The sequence below is a fragment of the Bos mutus genome, chromosome 3, assembly GCF_027580195.1.
Source record: "Bos mutus isolate GX-2022 chromosome 3, NWIPB_WYAK_1.1, whole genome shotgun sequence".
Lineage (NCBI taxonomy): Eukaryota > Metazoa > Chordata > Mammalia > Artiodactyla > Bovidae > Bos > Bos mutus.
The window spans coordinates 45,789,256-45,797,837 of record NC_091619.1 but is presented as its reverse complement, the minus strand read 5'-3'; the positions used below and the strand labels follow the sequence as shown (position 1 = coordinate 45,797,837).

General features: G+C 46.5%; 1 pseudogene; it reads right to left on the bottom strand.

The window, feature by feature from the left end:
- Positions 1 to 956: 956 nt before the first annotated feature.
- Positions 957 to 2,960, bottom strand: LOC138985446 (uncharacterized; annotated as a pseudogene).
- Positions 2,961 to 8,582: the final 5,622 nt, after the last annotated feature.

The following is an 8,582-nucleotide window of genomic DNA, read 5'->3' as shown; positions in this document are numbered from 1 at the left end:
ACCTGTCTCCTCAAAGTGAGAGGTTCCCGCCCAAGCACCAAATGCTGTAGCCATATGTTCCGGGAAACAAACTCACTCAGAAGGACAATGCAGATAGTGGAGTGCAGTTTATCACACTGGCAGGCCCAAGGCAGAGTCTCCTCTTAGCCAAGGACCCCGACCAGCATCTGTGAAAATCTTTTATACCCCATGTGTACGTGTCTGAACCTACCATTCCAAATTCCTTGAGACTTACATAAACCAAGGAAAATACAATCCCAATAACCCCATCATTCACGTGCTATGTGCTCATGTGCTCAAACAGTCAAACAGTTAGCCAATAATCAATAAACCTGAGGTTACACTCTGATAGATACAGAAAAATTTATAGCCTGTCTGGAGGAAAGGGTGATTAGTGTACGTTTTCTCTTAAGTGATGAGTAACCTAGATACGATGTTCAAGGTTCCCCTATCTGGAGGGGGTCTTATCCTTCTGTTGTTGTTTTCATAGGCATTAAACACAGAGTTCAGAGTCCATTGGAAAGCTGGCCTAACATGATCAGCATGAACAGGCCTTTTAGTCCAGGCCCTATGAATTCATTCTTCATTCCCCCCTCTTGATGCTCTTAACTCATATTATGAGCGTCATTCATAGGGATATATTGCACCCTGGCATTTGGGAGAATGACATCAACCTTCAGGTTGCTGCTAAGTCGCTTCAGTCGTGTCCGACTCTGTGTGACCCCATAGATGGCAGCCCACCAGGCTCCCCAGTCCCTGGGATTCTCCAGGCAAGAATACTGGAGTGGATTGCCATTTCCTTCTCCAATGCATGAAAGTGAAAAGTGAAAGTGAAGTCGCTCAGTCGTGTCTGACTCTTAGCAACCCCATGGACTGCAGCCTACCAGGTTCCTCCATCCACGGGATTTTCCAGGCAAGAGTACTGGATGGGGTGCCATTGCCTTCTCTCCGAAACTTCAGGTTACAGAGTTCATAATACATTGTAAAATTCAGGGTCCACAAAGCAGAACTATCAAGGCAACTATAACAGTGGTAAATTTAGTTTTCCACCAATCTCCCTTTGCCCAAGATAGGACCAAAGTCCAGAAAGGAATGTTTTCATTTGACATCGCTTTTACCTGGTTTTTCATATCATCTAAAGCAGTTGATACATTGCCAGATAAGTCATGGCTGTATACACAACATTCAACCTTAATTATAACACAAGTCCCTCCTTGAGCAGCTGTGAGTATGTCCAAAGCCATTCTATTATGAATTACCGCTTTTCTCATTTGGATTTGCCCTTCATTTTAGACTTGGATGGCTTTTGTTCTATCTAGGAGGGCCTGTTTTGTGAAATTAGTCAAGGCCTCTGTTTTAATCATGATATCTGTTGTCCCTATAGAGGGTACGAATAAGGCAGCAATATACTCATACCATCGAAACATAGATCTTGTCCACCTAGCATGTAAATAAGGTAGATTTACCGGGGCTACCGGGGTAGATTTACAACAAGTAGGTTAGGCTTTTGTTACATTGGCATTTATATCAAATGTAACCCCATGACCCGAGTCTACTGACTGTAGGTCTTACAGCAAGAGAGCAAGGAGAGGTTATGATTGACAAGAGAGAGGAAAGTCTCTTTTTGTCATCCCAGAAAAGAGCAGAGTGGTTTAAAATTTCCTTGGCAGAGCGGTGACACCCACCAAGGAAGTCCATCCATCCCTGACAGAGGCATAGCCCTACATACCCAGCAGTTGGAAGTGTTGTGGAAGTCTGCATAGAAATGTGCCCATGAGATGAAAACATTGTCCTGAGTTGAAATGGAAGTTAAATTCAAAATCACGTTGATGAGGCCAAGCAGCAGAGTTGATTGTGTGGCTTCATCCTGAAGGGGCTTGTCCAGGATCTTCTTTTCCTTCTTCTTAAGGATGGTCTTAGTCTCTCGAGAGTCAGCGGGGTCCCTCTGTGCAGTCCACTCAGCGTTTTTTGGGTCTGCGTGGTATGTTCTCTTCACCCTCGAATGATGGATCCGAGGGACAATACCTGCAACTTTAATTGCAGTAGGGGTAGTTAGAATAACATAACGGCCCTTTCACCAAGGGGCTAGCAAACCATGTTTCCGATCTTTGACCCATACTTGGTCACCAGGCGTAAACTCATGAATCTGTTCCCCAAGGGGGAACGGCACCCTTTCTTGTACAAACTTAGTTACCCGATTTATTACCTTACCCAGTTCCATCTGCTGTGAAATCCTATCCCCCCTTACCTGAGGCAAACTTGTTGACACCTGTTTTATTATGGGAGGGGGCCTCCCATTCACAATTTCGTATGGAGAATAGCCTTCGGACTGTGGGGTCATCCTGAGTCTGAGCAGAACCGTCAGAAGCAAGTCCACCCAGGAGCAGTCAGTCTCTTTGATCCACTTGGAGAGTCTCTTTAATGTCCATTGGTTCATTCCACCATCTCAGGAACTCTGGGCTTATATGCAGTGTGCAGTTTCCATTTGATGTTTAAAGTTTTGCTTACTTGTACTAAATCAGCTACAAAAGCCGGGTCATTGTCTGAACCAATGCTGATAAGAAGTCCAAATCTGGAAACTATTTGCCTAAGCAGGCACCGGGCTACTTCTGATGCTCTTTCAGTCCAGGTAGGAAGAGCTTCTACCCATCCCGAGAACGTATATACCATGACCAGCAGGTAACCGCAGTGTCAGTGAGGTTTCATTTCAGTGAAGTCCACTTCCAGGTGTTCAAAGTGCAGTGTGCCTTTCAGCTAAATACCTGGAGGTTTTTGTCTGAATACCGAGAGGCAGCATTAACCTGTGAGGAGGCAGCATGGCCTAGGTGGGTCACTTGTTGTGTTTGGCTTACCAGATTATGTGCCAGCTCCTCCGGTACCAATAATTTGCCACTTGGCAATTCCCACCATCCCTTTTCAGTCTTGATGGCCCTTTCCGCTTTGGCTAACCTGACAACCATTGTCCTTATCAGGCTAGTGCCATCAGTATATAGAACCCAACTAGGGTCTGGAACCTTGTGTCCTTTAAAACAAACCCCAGATACCTTACCTCCTCCTTGCAGATCTGGGCCTTCTTCTTCAACACCCGGTAACCTGCTTCCATCAGCAGCTGGAGGAGTGCTTTTATCCCTTTCCAGCATTTTTCCTTGGTCTCGGCAGCCAGCAGCAGGTCATCCACATATTGTAGGAGCCAACATCCATACTCTTCTGGATGGAATGAGTTCAGGTCAGAAGCCAAGGCTTCCCCAAAGATGGCTGGGGAGTTCTTAAACCCTTGTGGGGGAGTCCAGATGAGCTGTTGCTTGGTGCCCCTGACTGGATCTTCCCATTCAAAGGCAAAGATGGGCTGTGACGCTGGGGCGAGGCATACGCAGAAGGCATCCTTGAGATCTAGGCTAGTATAAATTTTAGTCCTCAGCGGGATGAGGCTAAGTAAGATATAGGGGTTTGGAACAGTGGGGTGTAAAGTCACAGTAGCCTGGTTGACTAGCCTGAGATCCCATACAGGCCTATAGTCCTGCCCTCCTTCCTTTTTGACTGGCAGGATCGGTGTATTCCAAGCTGACTGGCTCTACTAGAATGCCCGCTTGTTTCAATCTATTGATGTGGCGCAGTATGCAGGCCCAGGCCTCTATCAGTAGCGGGTACTGGCGCTTTCTAACCGGGATGGTGCCTGGTTTGAGTTCTATTATCATGGGCTTGATGTCTAGCCAGCCTGGGGGGAAGGGGGTGGGGGGGGGGGGTTGTCTTTTGTCCAGACCTCAGGGAATAATTGAGTTAGCTCGCTCTCATGCTCTTCTGGCCCACCCGGGTCTTCCTTCAGAGGCTCATGCAACCTCCACTCATTTTGGGGTGGTATTGAGAGAGAGAGCAAATAAGTCATAGTGCCCATCCAGAAGGTGGGCCTCTCCTCAGGGGAGAAAGTCACTTGTGCTCCTAGTTTGGAGAGCAAGTCTCTTCCCAACAGGGGTACTGGGCACTCAGAATGTAGAGGAATTCATGAATCACTTGGTGCCCCATCTGACATTTTCTGGGCTGGCAAAACGATTTAATCATCTCTTCTCCTGATACCCCAGTTACAGCGGTAGTCTTTTTGGACAGTGGTGCCACAGGTTTTACTACCAACAGTTCTGCTCCTGTATCCACCATGAAGTCAAGGTTTTGGTCCCCCACTTTTAAGGTTACCATGGGCTCTCGGGGACCTGATATCTCTGAGCCCCAGCAGCCCTATTTAATTTCCAAGTCAGCAAGCCCCACAACTGCAGGAGCTTCCTCTTCCTTCCTTGCCTTAGGGCATTCATTCTTCCAGTGGCCAAAAGCTTGGCACCAGGCACAGTGGTTTGGCTGTAACGGGGCCCGGGGCCTTCACTGGGACCGGTTGAAGGACTGTCCTGTCCCTGGGGCAGAGGAGGTTTTCCGGAGGGCGGGAGATGGACTTTCCCAGAGCAGCAGCTAACATTGAAAATCTCTTGTCTGTTCTCTTTCATTCCCTCCAGCTCTCTGGCAGAGTGCAGTCTCTGCTTAATTCCAACGTCTCCCTCCCCTTCTTGTCAGTACTCACCAGGAGAGATGGGTATAGCTTGGGCGGTTTGGCTGGAGCCGGATCCTGGAAGTGCTGGCCAGAGGCTTCTGTCACTGGGATCGGAGCCTGCCGAGGTGGCGGCTCTACGACCTCGGGAAGAGCTGGCAGAGGAGCAGCGGCTATTGCAGGACTTCACCTGGCCCTGGATTGGGCATTAAGGCAGCCTCCAATCCTGGTGGAGCACTGAGGCAGGAGCGTCATTATCCAGTATGGAGGAGGGGTCAGGTCTACCCGTCCACATCCTGTAGAATTTCCTGTTTTATCATCAGTCAATTTTTGTGCCATTAATATTTTTCCCTTTCCCTTCTGGATACAGAACCTTGTCCAAGTAGGAGGATCTTGAGCTAACCCTAGCCATGAGGCAATATATGGATGTTGATCCAGGTATCCTGGCTCTCCTGTGACTACTGTAGAGACTGCTTCCACTATTATTAAGTTCATGGTGTCCTCTGGTGGCCATCCTACTCCCATAGGGGGCCATTCGACCTCACAGAGTATGTGGAGGTGGTTAGGCTTCATCTTCACCCCATAGTCTCCTCCAAATCCCTTCTTAAAAATTTTAATCATGCACTCCAATACAGTTGCCTTAGATTCACTTCCTCCCATCTTCCTTACCTTCTCAGACCTTCTTCTACTTTTCCTTTTCATTCTGTCTATGAAGTTCTCAGTACCCTATGTACTTCTGATATTTCCACTCAATGACACTTAAATTGCCATTCTGCCTCCTCCCTAATTGGGGTGAGAAGAGCCTTACCTGCTAGATCCCAGAGGGAGAAGGGGGATTGGCGTGCCTTCACCTGCCAGTTAGCACAGCTGAACCAGAACACCACGTGGTCCAAGACTGTTTCTCCTTTAAAGTCCGTTCTGCCTTGGCGGGCTTATCAGGTGTGGACGAAAACACAGATGGGTTAAAGATCCCATGTCCCAGGCCATCTCCGGGAAAGCCAATTCATTATGTATCCCCTTCCTTCTAGCCTAACAATTCCGAGGGGGTCAAGAATTTCACAGCCGATGGGACACCTCTTGGGGGAGGGCAGAATATGAGCATACAAGGACCAGTTTTCTATCCTAAAAATTCCCTGGTGATCGCTGGTAGTAATTTTCCCTGAGACGGTGTGGACACACCTCCTAAATGACCTTCACAAATTTCCTTCCTAAACCGTAGCATGCTCGTCGACCTGTGTACCAAGCAATCGCTGCTGCCTGCCTATTCCAGGCCCCTGTGGGTCCGTGCCCCTTCTAGTCCCTCCCAGGGGGGTGATCAGGCCCCCTCTTCCACCCTGCCGGGTGGGTTCCTCCTCACCTGAGCACTCAGTTCCCTTGCTGCCATTCACTACCTGCCAAAGCGAAGAAACCGGACGTTGAAAGGCTGAATTCATCCAGACGGGTGAGGCGCCTTCCCCCCTCTAGGAGATTCAAGCCACAAAGACTCGGGGTGGCCTCAAAGGAGACCTGTCTCCTCAAAGTGAGGAGGTTCCCGGCCCAAGCACCAAATGCTGTAGCCATATGTTCCGGGAAACAAACTCACTCAGAAGGACAATGCAGATAGTGGAGTGCGGTTTATCACACCGGCGGGCCCAAGGCAGAGTCTCCTCTTAGCCAAGGACCCCGACCAGCATCTGTGAAAATCTTTTATACCCCATGTGTACGTGTCTGAACCCACCATTCCAAATTCCTTGAGACTTACATAAACCAAGGAAAATACAATCCCAATAACCCCATCATTCACGTGCTATGTGCTCATGTGCTCAAACAGTCGAACAGTTAGCCAATAATCAATAAACCTGAGGTTACACTCCAATAGATACAGAAAAATTTATGGCCTGTCTGGAGGAAAGGGTGATTAGTGTATGTTTTCTCTTAGGTGATGAGTAACCCAGATACGATCTTCAAGGTTCCCCTATCTGGAGGGGGTCTTATCCTTCTGTTGTTGTTTTCATAGGCACTAAACACAGAGTTCAGAGTCCATCGGAAAGGTGGCCGAGCATGATCAGCATGAACAGCCCTAAGATGGAGTCCAGACCCTATGAATTCCTTCTTCAGAACCAGAGATAAAATTGCCAACATCCACTGGATCATTGAAAAAGCAACAGAGTTCCAAAAAAACATCTATTTCTGCTTTATTGACTATGCCAACGCCTTTGACTGTGTGGATCACAATAAACTGTGGAAAATTCTGAAAAAGATGGGAATACCAGACCACCTGATCTGCCTCTTGAGAAATCTGTATGCAGGTCAGGAAGCAACAGTTAGAACTGGACATGGAACAACAGACTGGTTCCAAATAGGAAAAGGAGTACGTCAAGGCTGTACATTGTCACCCTGCTTATTTAACTTCTATGCAGAATATATCATGAGAAACGCTGGACTGGAAGAAGCACAAGCTGAAATCAAGATTGCCGGGAGAAACATCAATAAGCTCAGATATGCAGATGACACCACCCTTATGGCAGAAAATGAAGAGGAACTCAAAAACCTCTTGATGAAAGTGAAAGTGGAGAGTGAAAAAGTTGGCTTAAAGCTCAACATTCAGAAAACTAAGATCATGGCATCTGGTCCCATCACTTCATGGAAAATAGATGGGGAAACAGTGTCATACTTTATTTCTTTGGGCTCCAAAATCACTGCAGATGGTGATTGCAGCCATGGAATTAAAAGACACTTACTCCTTGGAAGGAAAGTTATGACCAACCCAGATAGCTTATTCAAAAGCAGAGATATTACTTTGCCAACAAAGGTCCATGTAGTCAAGGCTATGGTTTTACCAGTGCTCATGTATGGATGTGAGAGTTGGACTGTGAAGAAAGCTGAGAGCTGAAGGTTTGATGCTTTTAAACTGTGGTGTTGGAAAAGACTCTTGAGAGTCCCTTGGACTGCAAGGAGGTCCAACCAGTCCATTCTAGAGATCAGTCTTGGGTGTTCTTTGGAAGGAATGATTCTAAAACTGAAACTCCAGTCCTTTGGCCACCTCATGCAAAGAGTTGACTCATTGGAAAAGACTCTGATGCTGGGAGGGATTGGGGGCAGGAGGAGAAGGGGACGACAGAGGATGCGGTGGCTGGATGGCATCACCGACTCGATGGACGTGAGTTTGAGTGAACTCGAGAGTTGGTGAAGGACAGGGAGGCCTGGTGTGCTGCAATTCATGAGGTCACAAAGAGTCAGACACAACTTAGTGATTGAATTGAACTGAAAGGATAAGCATGTTTTTCTTTACAATTAACAAAGGGCTGCATTTTCAATTTGGTGTTTTTCCAAATCTTGCTCATGTGCTATGTAGCTTCCCAAAGTAAAGGAAGAAAAAAAAAAATCATAGAGTCAGAATCACAGGAAATCATAGAGGTGGAAATAGTTTTGAGTCTCTCTCAATTGAAGAAACAGTTCATATTGTTAAATAACTCACATCTCAGTTCAGTCAGTTCAGTTCAGTTGCTCAGTAGTGTCTGACTACTTGTGTTGTTGGAAGAGGGTGTTTGCTATGACCAGTGCATTTTCTTGGCAAAACTCTATTAGTCTTTGCCCTGCTTCATTTCGTATTCCAAGGCCAAATTTGCTTGTTGCTCCAGGTGTTTCTTGACTTCCTACTTTTGCATTCCAGTCCCCTATAATGAAAAGGATATCTTTTTTGGGTGTTAGTTCTAAAAGGTCTTGTAGTTAGTTCTTCATAGGACCGTTCAACTTCAGCTTCTTCAGCATTACTGGTTGGGGCATAGACTTGGATTACTGTGATATTGAACTCACCTCTAGTCTCCTCCAAAGCCAGCAGCAGGTTCATTTAAATACTATGATCCTGGGTGGTCAACTTGTATGTTTTCTATTACATCTTTCTGCTTATTCTTTAAAATAACACTTTGTTTTTCTGTTTATTAAGTTAATACAAGCACAGTGTTTAAAACACAGTCAAGGCAAGTAATGGAAAACACCATTTCCCTTGTCTTCACCCCTCTTCACACTCACTACTTCTTGTATATGGAGTCTCCATATAAAACCATATCTTGTT